Below are 12,129 nucleotides of genomic sequence, written 5' to 3'. Positions count from 1 at the left end.
GAGGACACTCCAGGAGGACTCTAGAACGAGTCAAGAGAAAGGGGAATCGGACTGGAAAAAAAAAAAAAAGTAAGAAAGCTCTGTCGAAGTACCTAACCCTGTATGTCTCCGGTTCCCTAATGGACGGATGCCCATCAATTATTCGAGGGTTTTCGGAAAGGTGGGTATAGTCATGGAAGTGATTATACCTAAGGATAGGATGACAGGTTCTTATCAGGGGTTTGCTTTTGTGCGGATGAGCGAACAGGAGGAGATCAAGAAAGCGGTTCAGCTCTTGCACGGAGAAGGTTTCGAGGGCCTGAAGTTGAAAGCACATTTCGGACTGAAAGTGGAAATCAAAGAAGTCAGTCGGACCAGTATTACAGCTCATGAAGGATGAATAGAGCAAGGAGGAAAGGGGGTACGTAGGGGAGTGAAAGAGTACTCGAATATCTTAAAAGGGAAGGAAGGTAATGGGAGAGTGACTAGTCATCTGACCTCCTTCAGAGATGTGGTAACAGGAGTGAACGGGAATTGAAGAAAAAAGGGAGGAGAGGAAAAGGAGGTTGGTGGGGAATGGGTGTGGACAGAGGAAGAAGAAGAGAATCGGGTGATTCGAGTAATGTCGGAGGCAATACAGAAACCATGGAGTTCACTATAATGGTCCCTAATTGCTATCACGAAGCACTTTATTGCAAGTAAAGACTTGGTTGATTCATGCAATATGAAGGAATGTGATTTCAAGACAACCAATTGATGCCAATGAGGTATGGATAAAGTGTCCGACCCAAAGTGAATATGGAGAACTGTTTTTTGCAAGGAACCTTCACATAGATGGTCCAGCAGAGTGCCCGAGGAAATGGTCAGAACATTCTCCATTTGGATATGATGGGGCGTGGTTTGTAGTTTGGGGGATTCCCTTAGATCTGTGGTTTACAGATTTCTTCATGGAGGTCGGATCTGTTGTGGGGGAGGTTATCTCTATCGATGAGGCCACCGAAAAAAGGAGATGAGATGGGTGGGGCTAGGCTTCTCATCAGGAAGAAAAGGTCGTCGAAAGTTCCTGCTTTTATTAAGATTGCAGTGAGGGATGATCTGCTGTTTATTAGGGTGAAAAGGGAGGAGAAAGAGAGTCTTATTCCTAGGTGGGGTGTTATATGGGGCAATAGGGAGAAAGTGACTCTGATAGGCTCTCAAAGTCAACCTCAGCCAACGGAAGATGGAGCACAACCCTCTTATTCCAGCGAAGCACCGATTGGTGTAGAGGTGACGTCTCGAGAAGATATAGATAAGGAAAGGGTAGGTGAGACGAGGAAGAATGAGGTCGACTCGATTTTGGTTGGGTGCGCCATAAGAGAACTTGAAGGTAACGTGGACCCGAATTGAGACGCTACTGGCTCAGGAAATGAACCTAATGTAAAAGGAGTTCGAGGGTTGACAGCTTGCGATGAGGCTTAACATTTCTCAGTGGCTTGGAAGGCAATGTGTCTAAAGGTAAGGTGCTTTAGCTCAGTCAACGACGCAATGGTGGACACGCCGCTCTCGACCTCGCTTCAATAATCGATGGATGGCATTCTGGATGTGGCGGTGAATTTGGCTCCAGACACGTCTCTAGGGGAGGAAGGCTTTCGCTCAGATGATGGACTGATGGTGGACGTGTGGATGATGTATAATGATTCATTGTCTAAGGCGTCAATCCTTTCACCTATACTTATAGAAAAACAATCACCACCCGCTCATGCCATAAGTCACATCACGTGGGAGGTTTTGCCCTTTAAAAATCAATCTTTTCATCAACCCTTTCAAATGCAAGTAGCTTCTTTCCAAGTTCCCTCAAAGTTACAAGTTGCCTCGGGTGCCAATGCTCTATTACAGATATATGAAGTAGAGATAAACGGTTCGGAAGCGATCTTGACTAATTCAGACTCGGAGGAATGCAATAACAAAGAATCGAAGGATCCTCTAAGCGAAGACAGACAGAGCAACGATTCTTTAGATCAGTGGGCAGATGCAGATGACATGGGGGATCAGGACGCGGAGGTTATGTTGGAAAAGGTTGTTATCATCATGCCTCTTCATGCTTCGTCTAATGTTCATGATATTCAGGCAAAAGATCAGTCGTTGGTTGCGATGGATGGTGGGAGCTATGCCCAACCCTCAGGCAAAGAAAATACCTCTTAAGAACAACTTCAATGGTCAAAGGATGTTCTCGACAGGGTGGGGGCATGGTAGGTATGTCTTTTGGGGCCAGCAACAAAGATGTAAAGGAATTCCACCAATTCGTCAAGAACAACGCAGCTCAGAGACAAATGGAGATCTATAGTCTAAAATGCAAGAAGCCGCCTTGAGGATGGAGGGAACTTCTCAACCTCGAAAACTCCAACTACAATTCGGCGGGCAGAGTAGGTGTGACTAAAAGGGGAAGAACACGGAAAATAAGTACTCAATGATCATACTCTCTTGGAATGTGCAGGCCCTAGGGTGTAAGATCAAAAGAGAAGTTAGGAAGATTTTCTCCAAGGCAAAGGCGAAAATTATAGCACTGCAAGAGACGAAACTCCAAGCTTTTGACAAAGGTATGTTGAATTCTGTATGAGATATAAAAAAATAATAATAATAAAGGTCGGAAAATTGTAGATTCAGGTGTTGTGGGGGGGATTTTGGTGGCATGGAATGCGGATTTGTGGAAATGCATCAATTCTTTTCTGGGCTCTCTCCTTGTATATTCTTCTATGAAACATTTCAAGGACATCATTGCCATGGTATACAGTCCTTGCTCTAGTAGCATTTCGGGAGCAACTGTGGATAGAGCTAGATCTTGCCAAGAAAAATTGGGACTTCCCCTGGTGTGTGGGGTGAGACTTCAACATCATTAGATTTTTTCATGAGAAATCAAATGGGGGCAAAATGACCAGCAGCATGTTGAAGTTGGCTGATTAGGTTGCCAGACATGATATGGTGGATTTTCCTCTTGTAGGTGCCAAATATACATGGTCCAATGGTCGGCAAAGACCTATTCTTTCAAGGTTGCACACATTTCTAGTTTCAGCGACTTGGCTAGAGAAGTTTCCGTAGGTGTGGCAATGGGGAATGTACAGACCCGTATCTGATCACAAGACGATAATTCTAGAGGTTCCTAATGAGAACCGAGGGCCCAAACTATACATATTCGAGTTGGCATGGCTGAAAATTGAAGGCTTCAAGAGGCTTATTTCTGAGTGGTGAAATTCATTGCAGGTTTCAGGGTATGCAAGATACAGGCTAAGCTAAGTTAAGAATGTTAAAAGAGAAAATCAAGGTGTCGAAAAAAGAAGTTATCAGAGCTCGGGAGGCGGAGTTTAATTCTGTGGCTATGGAAATTCATGATTTGGATCTGTTAGAAGAAGAGAAAGAGTTGAATCCTGAGGATAGAAATAAAAGGGCGGATCTCTAACTTAAATATGCCAACAAATTGAAAGAGGAGGAAATTAAATGGCGGCGGTGATCTAGGCAAGTTTGGTTAACAGAGGAAGACAAAAACACTTGTTATTTTCACAGTATAGCTAGTGCTTGGGCTAGAAGCAACCGCATTGGAAGTTTAATTGTGGATGGTAAGAGAGTATCGGATAAGCAAAAGATTTGTGATTTGATTGTGTCCTTCTATGAAAATTTACTTTTCGATTCCAATTGGAAAAGGCCACGACTTGATTATTTGGATTTTGAGAAGTTGTCAGATGAGGACGTTTCATTCCTTGAGTCTCTTATTGCATAAGAAATGAAAATCATTGTTGACTCCTCACATGTCGACAAATCTCCTAGGCCTAACAGTTTCCCTTTAGCCTTCTCCCAAATTTTCTGGCAGACTATCAAGTGAGATGTTATGGAGTTCATTCTTGAATTCTTCGAGCGGACTAAGCTTTCAGCATATCTAGGGGCCTCCTTTCTAGTTCTCATCCCAAAGCTGGAAGGGGCGGAACAACTGAAAGATTTTCGTCCCATAAGTTTAATTAGGGTACCTACAAGATTCTCTCTACGATTTTAGAGTTATGGTTCAGAGGTGTCCTTTCTAAGATCATTGCTGAAAACCAGGTGGATTTTGTATTAGGAAGGCATATTCTTGAGGGTGCCTTAATCAAGCACAAATGCATAGATTTCCACCACAGATAGAGGACTAGAGGAGTGGTGTGTAAACTGAACTTAAAAAAGGCGTATGATAATGCCAACTGGAAATTTCTGGACTATATGCTAGATTGGGTAGGGTGTGGGGGTGTACACGAACCGAGCTAGCTCGGTTAGCTCGCTCGACTCGACTCAAAAAAGCTCGATTTGACTCGGTTCGAAGCTGAGTTCGAGCCGAGTCGAGCTGATTTTTTGAGCTCGAAAATGAGTTCGAGCCGAGTTCGAGCAGGCCCCAGCTCGACTCGACTCGGAACGAATCCAGCTTGAATCGAACTCGGATCGAACTAGTTCGGTGACTCGATTACTTTGTCATTGATGTTGCTCACCAACTGTTTGATAAAATGACTCAACGAAATGTGGCTGGTGGCAAGGAAGGTTTGGCTAGTGGCAAGGAAGGTATGTACATGAAACAAATACCTTTTTTCTCTATTTTTTTTTTTTGGTTTTTATGTTATTTAGAAGGTGTTTGAGAAAACACCTGTAAAACCATTGCCTCTGTTTGTAAAACTGTGGGATTTTGAAGTTGCAGTTAAGGTGTTTGTGGAAATGCCTCAATGGCGAACTCGACTCGATCTTGGCTCGAACTCAGCCCAAGCTGCTAACCGAATCGAGCCGAGCTGACCAATCAGGCGCCGAGCCGAGTTCGAGCTAAGGTCAACCACTGTTCGAGCCGAGTCGAGCTGAGGCCAGCTCGACTCAGTTCGACTCGATGTACACCCCTTGTAGGGTGTGGTCACAAGTGGAGGGGATAAATGAGAGCATATGTGCAATCCACCCATTTTTCAATCTTGGTTGATGGGGCGCCTCAAGGTTTCTTTAGGGCCACAAGAGGGCTAAGGCAAGGAGAGCCCCTCTCCCCCTATCTCTTTGTTGTCATCGGGGAAGCGCTACGCAAAATGTTACACATGGGGGAGGAAAACGGACTAATAAAAGGTTTCAAAGAGGCAGAAAATGGTATTCAAGTCAATCATCTCCAATACATGAATGACACTCTGCTCTTCTATGATGTGGACCCAAGTTCTGTGGACAATTTGCACAAACTATTGGTTTGTTTCGAAGCTACTTCTGGGCTCAAGATTAATGAGTCTAAAAGCAAGGTGCTAGGCATTCACATTCCCGATGAAGAGTTAATGCAGCTTGCGGAAGCTTTCGATTGTAAAACAGGTTCCTTCCCATCCTCGTACTTGGGTCTCCCTCTCTGCATAAGGAAACCTGCGAAGCATCTCTAGATAAGGTCATCGAAAGAATTGAGAGGGAGCTCTCTAGGTGGAATTGTTAGTATCTTTCTTACAGGGTAGATCGTTGCTCATTCAGACAACGTTCTCCAACTCGTTGGTTTATTTCCTTTCCCTTTTCAAATGCCCTAAATCAGTGTTGGATAAAATCGACAAAATGAGAAGAGACTTCTTCTTGAAAGGCGACAAGGACAAGAATAAGTTCCACCTTGTAAAATGGGGAGAGGTTTGTCATCCATTTTCAAAACAAGGTGTGGGGATCAAGAATCTGGGGTTTACTAATATTGCTCTTTTGGGAAAATGGCATTGGAACATGGGATCCTCTTCAGGCGGACTTTAGAATGACATTGTTTTCAAATATGGCTTGCAGGAGCGAGGATGGACAGTCAAGCCATCTTCTTTGTGCTGCACCTCGACTGCGTGGAAGGTGATAGTGGCGATTAAGCATCTTTTCCGTCGTGGTGTTGCGTTTGATATGGGGAATGGCAAGCATGTTCGTTATTGGATTGTTGTGGTATAGTGACAGACCATTGCGGGAAGTGTTTCCAAGGATAGCAATGCTGGCCCTGGACCGCCTTGTGCTAGTTAAGCATTGCTTTTCTATGTCCAGTAATGCAATTGTGTGGAGTCCTTTCCGAAGGAACATGACGGAGGACGAGATTGTGGAAATTATTGCCCTATTGGTTCTTCTCAAGAATGTATTCCCCTCAAGCCAAGCAAATGATTCTATGATTTGGTTGATGCATCCCTCTATTAGATTCACAGTGCGGTCTTTTTATTCCCTTTTATCGATGGGTCCTTGCAGCTCTGCCCTCCCTTTCCTTTCCAACATTGTTTCTATGGTGCTCCTCCCCGAGTGGCAATGTTTGTGTGGTTGATGGCTAGAAAGAAAGTGTTAACGATCGATAACCTACAGCGGAGATCTCTCATTCTTTCGAACATTTTCCTTATGTATATGGAGAGTGCAGAGTCGATTGATCACTTATTCACTGCTACTTTGCATATAAGGTGTGGTCCGTGTGGACCTTCTTTCTTAATGCGGTCGACTTGCCTTGGGTGATACCTCAATCAATCGAGGATCTTTTTTGGGCTTGGCATTGTATAAATGGGAGTAAAATAGAGAAAGCAATAGGGAGACTTCTCATGAAAGCTATCTTTTGGGCAATTTGGAAGGAACGGAATGGGCGGTGCTTCAAGAATGAGGTAGCTTCGGTTCACAAAGTGGTTGTAAATATCAAGGGTTGTCTTTTCAAATGGGCTCCATATGTAAAAGCAGTTGAGAAGGCTTTGCCCTTGACGTCTTTTTTCCTTTAAAGTTGTTTGCATTCTTTTCTCGCATTCACGAGTTTCTTAATATATTCTTTGTTATCTCTCAAAACAAAGGGGGAGCTTAACAAATTGGAAAAACATAGGAGGGATTTCCTTTGGCAAGCAGGGGAGGAGAAAAACAAATTTCATCTTATGAAGTGGGATGATATTTGTAGTCCGAAAGAGGAAAGTGGAGTTGGGATTAGAAAATTGGGATTTATGAATGAGGTGCTGTCGGGGAAATGGATTTGGAGATTTGCTTTGGAGGACGGTAGCTTATAGAGGCAATAGTTAGAAAGTTTGGGGTGGAACAAGAGTGGTGGTGGGGCGGTGGCACAAGAATTCCTTTGTATAAAGCATTATGTGTTTGGAGGGCAATTATGAGTTGGAAGGAAATGATCACCAAGAGGGGTGACAATACAAGGGACGGATTTTGGAAGGATGTGTAGCAAGATGATCGGAAATTGCAAGATTTATACTCAAGTTTAGTTCAAGTGGCCATGGCTCTAAACATAACAGTTGATCGATGTTACTCGCCCCATGGGACTAGCGGCGTTTGGATTCCTTCATGTCAAAAGGATCTTTAAGATGATGAATATGAAGAATCAGTGGTGCTTTTGCATCAATTATTGGAGGTAATTCTTTCGGAGGGGACCGATTCGGTGTGTTAGAAAGAGGTCAAGTCGGGAAAGTTCTCGGTTAAATCTCTCTTCTATTTTCTTTTTAGGTGGTCTTCTCGTAGGTGGCGAAGCGCATACCTTATTTCTTTGGTCCTATGGTGTCCACTCAAAGGCGGTGGCTTTTGCATGGTTAGTAGGTTAGAATAGGGTGTTAATGAACGACAATACAAGGAAGAGGGGTCTCTACATCATTAATGCATGCCCACTGTGTTGGCATAATGAGGGAGTCAACCGATCATCCTTTCATGCATTGTCCGTTCTGTGGGAAAGCTTCTTTGATATCTTTGGGGTGTCATGGGTAATGCCGATGTCAATTGAGGGACTCTCTAGGAAATTGCATGGTGGGAGTATTGGCAAATTGGGTAGAGCTATGTGAATGTCCCTTATTGCATGTATTTAGGCTTTATGGGAGAACGAACAATAGATGCTTTCAGGACATTTCTGGAAAACCAAGGGGAGTCTTTCTAAGGGCAAAATCCAATGTAATATGTTGTGGTTTCTCCTAAATTATGTGCTTGTAGTTTAGATTGTTTTGTAGGTTAGGATTGGGGAGCTTTGTAATTTTATTTTTTTTCATTTTCCTTTTCTATTCTTTTGGCTTTGTCGTTTAATAAACAAATTGTCATCCTTAAAATATATATTTTTTTTTTAAGCAGTTGGAGAACTTCGCCATCATGATTACACTTTTGATTTCCTCTCAAAAAGCTAATATACAGGCATTTCCACATAATGTGAGATGGTTATCATTGTTGACCATTGACCTTAGGTTCATTTCCATGGAAATCAACCTAAACTACAAACATCCATGCGTGCATGTCTTCCACTCTTCCATAATTAACCAATTTCTCAGAGGAGGGGGGGGAGCGCTATGGATGTGATTCCATTTTCACATCCATAGCCCTACTTAAACAATCCCTTAAAGTTCGGTAAAAGACTTCTTACTCAAGTTCCTAACTAAACTAGGAACTAGATACATTTGTTACAAAAAACCCAGCAAAATAACTTACTACCCAAAAATACCTACGAGAACAAGAAAAAATAGAAAACTCATAAACATGACTCAAACCATATTAACTGCTTTATAAAATTGTTTAAAAAAGCATAAGTGACCACATGATCAAAACCCTAAAGCCACAACTTGACTCAAACACAACCAAATTTTCTCAAACCTATTGACCCCTTCAGAGATGTGTAGGTATGGACCGTATGGTGCATGTCCTTTTTCAGGCTTGCCTGTTGGTGGAATGCATGTAAAGACAAAGCAAAAACACTAAAAAGGCATTAAGAATCTCTCTAGGGAGATTCACTGGCCATGTAATCATTGAAGCATACTCAAACAATGTCATATAGTGGACTACATCACCAAATTCTAACCTTGGAAGTAGTATTTTGTATAAAATGAGATTCATGACCCCATTTCTAGGCTAAACATTTTATGTCCATGTGGAAAGAGAGGTGAATAGTGCTGTTGCAGATTTGTTGGCAAGAGATTAGGCAATCAATGTGTTGAGTCAACTTGAGGCTCTAGAGAACTCGAACTGACATGAATGTCTGTTATGATCCTAACTTAGGGGAAATCAAGTAAAATCAGATTACAAACTCCTATTAACAAACACATTAGATCCAGGTCCAAGCTAGTTCTATCAGACCCTAAGAACAAGTCTACAATTAACGTAGTAGATTGTGTATATCCCTAAATTAAAAGATAGGTTGATGTTATATTATGTCTCTTTCCTTTTTTATATAAGGCTATAAGCATTGCACTGCCATGCAAAGGATAAATAAGAAAGCAAAAAAGGGGTATGATTTCCCTCTTAGTCGTGAAACCTTGGATCATAAATGGGAAAACACCATCTCTATCATGTTCCATCAAGAAATCATTCCCCCAATCCCTCTCCCTTTCCCTGTCACTCTCCCTAGAGGAGAGGGTGCAAGTTGCAAGGCTTTTAAAAATCTTATTTAAACAACCCAGCAAAAGACTTCAAACTAATCAGTCACGGCCTTATGGGCCCACCACCTTCCTCGGCCTGAGGTCTCAGCCTTAGTGTTATACATTCAATTGTTCCATTCATGCCCACGACACTGATATCACATAAAGTCCACCCCCTTTTTACCACTCCTCCCCCAATTTCAGAAGTAGGAGAAAGAATCAATCATCTCAAGCATCACCAACACGAGCTTAACCCACCAAATGTCCATCGCAAATCACAATTAATGAGCAAATGATCCGCTATTTCTACATCAATCAGATGCAAAAGCCAACAATTCATTATTACCATCCATCTACTTCTAAGGTGGTTTGCAGTTAGCAGTTTATCCTTACCAACCTACTACCACTCAATCAAACGCAAGGACCCTAAAACATCAAAAATACATTTCCACAAGTCCATGATGTTTGAAATTGGAACCACCCCTTATATTAGGGTAGGCAGGCAGGTGAGATCGCCAATCTCCTCATCTCTTAGATGAATCCAATCCCTTAAAAAAATTCAATTCCAAGCAACCTAATCCTTACTGCATAGCACTTCTTGACTGGTAAAACCTGGTTATCGAGTCAATGAGATCTCGATACCTGAATCACAAAGAAATGGAAAAGAGTACATCCACAAGAATGGAGTAGAGTGGGAGAAACGACTTTATTGAGATCAAACTTCTACAACTAAGAGATTGATTTCAAATCAATCTTCTTTCTTTCTTTCTTTTTTAGGATTAATGGAAATTTTACTTAAGGCCCGCTTGCAAGCAAGATGGGAAAAGAACACAAGGAAAACCCAAAGGGATTACAACCCTAGAATTGACTTACCACAATTGGGATCAACTTTCAAGAGGGTTGCCCATTCATAAACGGACACTTTAATGGACAACACCAAAGCCTCACACGCGCCTAAAGAATCTTGAAACTGACACCTATTCTGCTTGCCCCAAATGCATCGCTACATGACAAGAAGAATCAGATTCCAAATAGGCATAACCTTCTATGCCACCTCCCCCACGCCATGCCCAAAGAAGGTCTGAAAATGAAAGTGGCATAACCCACGACATGTTGAAAATAGATAAAAAGTATGCCCACACTTTGAAAGTGAACGGACATGATATGAAGAGGCGGTCAATGGATTTGGCGTCTTGCTTACACAAACAACACATGTTCAGAATAGCCACGGCTCACTTCTGAAGGTTATCAATCGTCAACATCTTTCCATCCACTTGCCACGTGAAAGCAACAACCTTAGGCGGCACACCATAGAACCAAAAATGATAAGCATGAACCCCATTTGATCTGGTCATTTTTGGGCAAAGCATTTTATAAAAAGAGCTAACAAAGAGCTGCCCCAAGCTAAGATTGGTCCACACCAAAGAGTCAAACCTCCCTATGGGGACACGTTCTAGAGGTGAGCCAGGAGGGACACAAGCTCCCTCTAGCTCACTATCCAAGAGGTTACTCTTGCGAGGGGGCATCCAACACACTGAAGAGCCGCTATAAGAGATATCCGCCATTTTCAGCTCTTCCAAAGTCGCAAGACTAGCCAAGCTAGGGAAGTCAATGTGCAAAGGATAGTTGTCGCATCAAGAGTCCTTCCAAAAACTGATTCTAGCACCATCGCGTAAGGAGAAAGAGACTCCTTCCCAAAACATTCCTCTTAGTGCCTGTTTGGTTTTCCAATTACACGGAATCACAAAGAAATGGACAAGAGTACACCCATAAGAATGACAGAGTAGAGAGGGAGAAATAACCTTATTGATGTCAAAATTCTATACAATATTTAAGAAAAACTCAAAAAAATATTTGAATGATTAAACTCCTACAACACACACCGAAAAAAAAAAAAAAAAAAACTAAGAGATTGATTTCAAATTAATCATAATTTATTTCAAATCAATTCAATTTACCTAAGATGATAAAAGCCTAATAATAGTAAAAGAAAATATAGAAAATAATCCTAATTACATCTCTAAATCAACCCCTCCTATCTTCAATCACATCTTTAAATCAACTCTCATATCTTCCAAAAATAGTAAATTGCAATCCTTGATTTAGGCCCCCAAATCTATAAATAAACAATTCAAAAACTCAGCACACGTTGAGCCCTATAGTGGGCTGCGGGGCCTACATTATTGTTGGGCCTTACAATGGGCCTAGGTGGTCAGTGAGCCTAAGTGGGCCTTGGGCCTGCACCATTTACTTCAACATATTTCACATCCACTACTCTACAATGCAACAAACTCATTCGAAGAGTTCTTTAGTTTCCATGGCCCATCTTGGATGTTTTGAAATCAAGTTTGTTACTCTCCCATGGTCCCACCAAAAGAGGGGGGTCTTATTTCAGACCAAGTATCTTCCCAGAATCTAATTCAAGGACCATCTCCAATTCTAAATACTCCTTCAGCAAAATGCTCTTCTACACTGAAAATTGCTTCCATATTCCCAAGATTCTATATAGGACATTGCTCAAGTAAACCACCCAATATTTTTGTTGACTTGTGCCCAATTGTGGAAGTTAAAAATATAGTCGTCCTTCTAAACAGCAGCGTTCAAGGCAAGATGGAGTCATATAGTTTTAATGTCATCAATCATATAGCAATAAGGTATATGTATGCTCTTCTCATTATTTGGTTCTTGTAGTGCTTAGATGCATCTTACTTAACAGGAAGAAGGAACACCATCCACTGAAATGGACGCTACTAAAAGAATGCACGTATTACCAGTACGACTCCTTTATGAGTTGGAGTGGTAAGACCTTCCTACACTGCAAGAAGGTTGGAGGTTCAAA

The 12,129-nt window shown here is 41.9% G+C and overlaps 1 protein-coding gene across 3 annotated transcripts in view; it reads right to left on the bottom strand.

Annotated features, from left to right (window-relative positions):
- The window catches only part of LOC131245044 (exocyst complex component SEC5B-like), a 132,135-nt gene that overhangs the window by 103,966 nt on the left and 16,040 nt on the right, over window positions 1-12,129 (bottom strand). The gene's annotated exons all lie outside the window — the stretch shown is intronic.

The sequence above is a fragment of the Magnolia sinica genome, chromosome 5 (genome assembly GCF_029962835.1).
Source record: "Magnolia sinica isolate HGM2019 chromosome 5, MsV1, whole genome shotgun sequence".
NCBI classification, from domain to species: Eukaryota; Viridiplantae; Streptophyta; class Magnoliopsida; order Magnoliales; family Magnoliaceae; genus Magnolia; species Magnolia sinica.
This window is presented reverse-complemented; position numbering and strand designations above follow the sequence as displayed.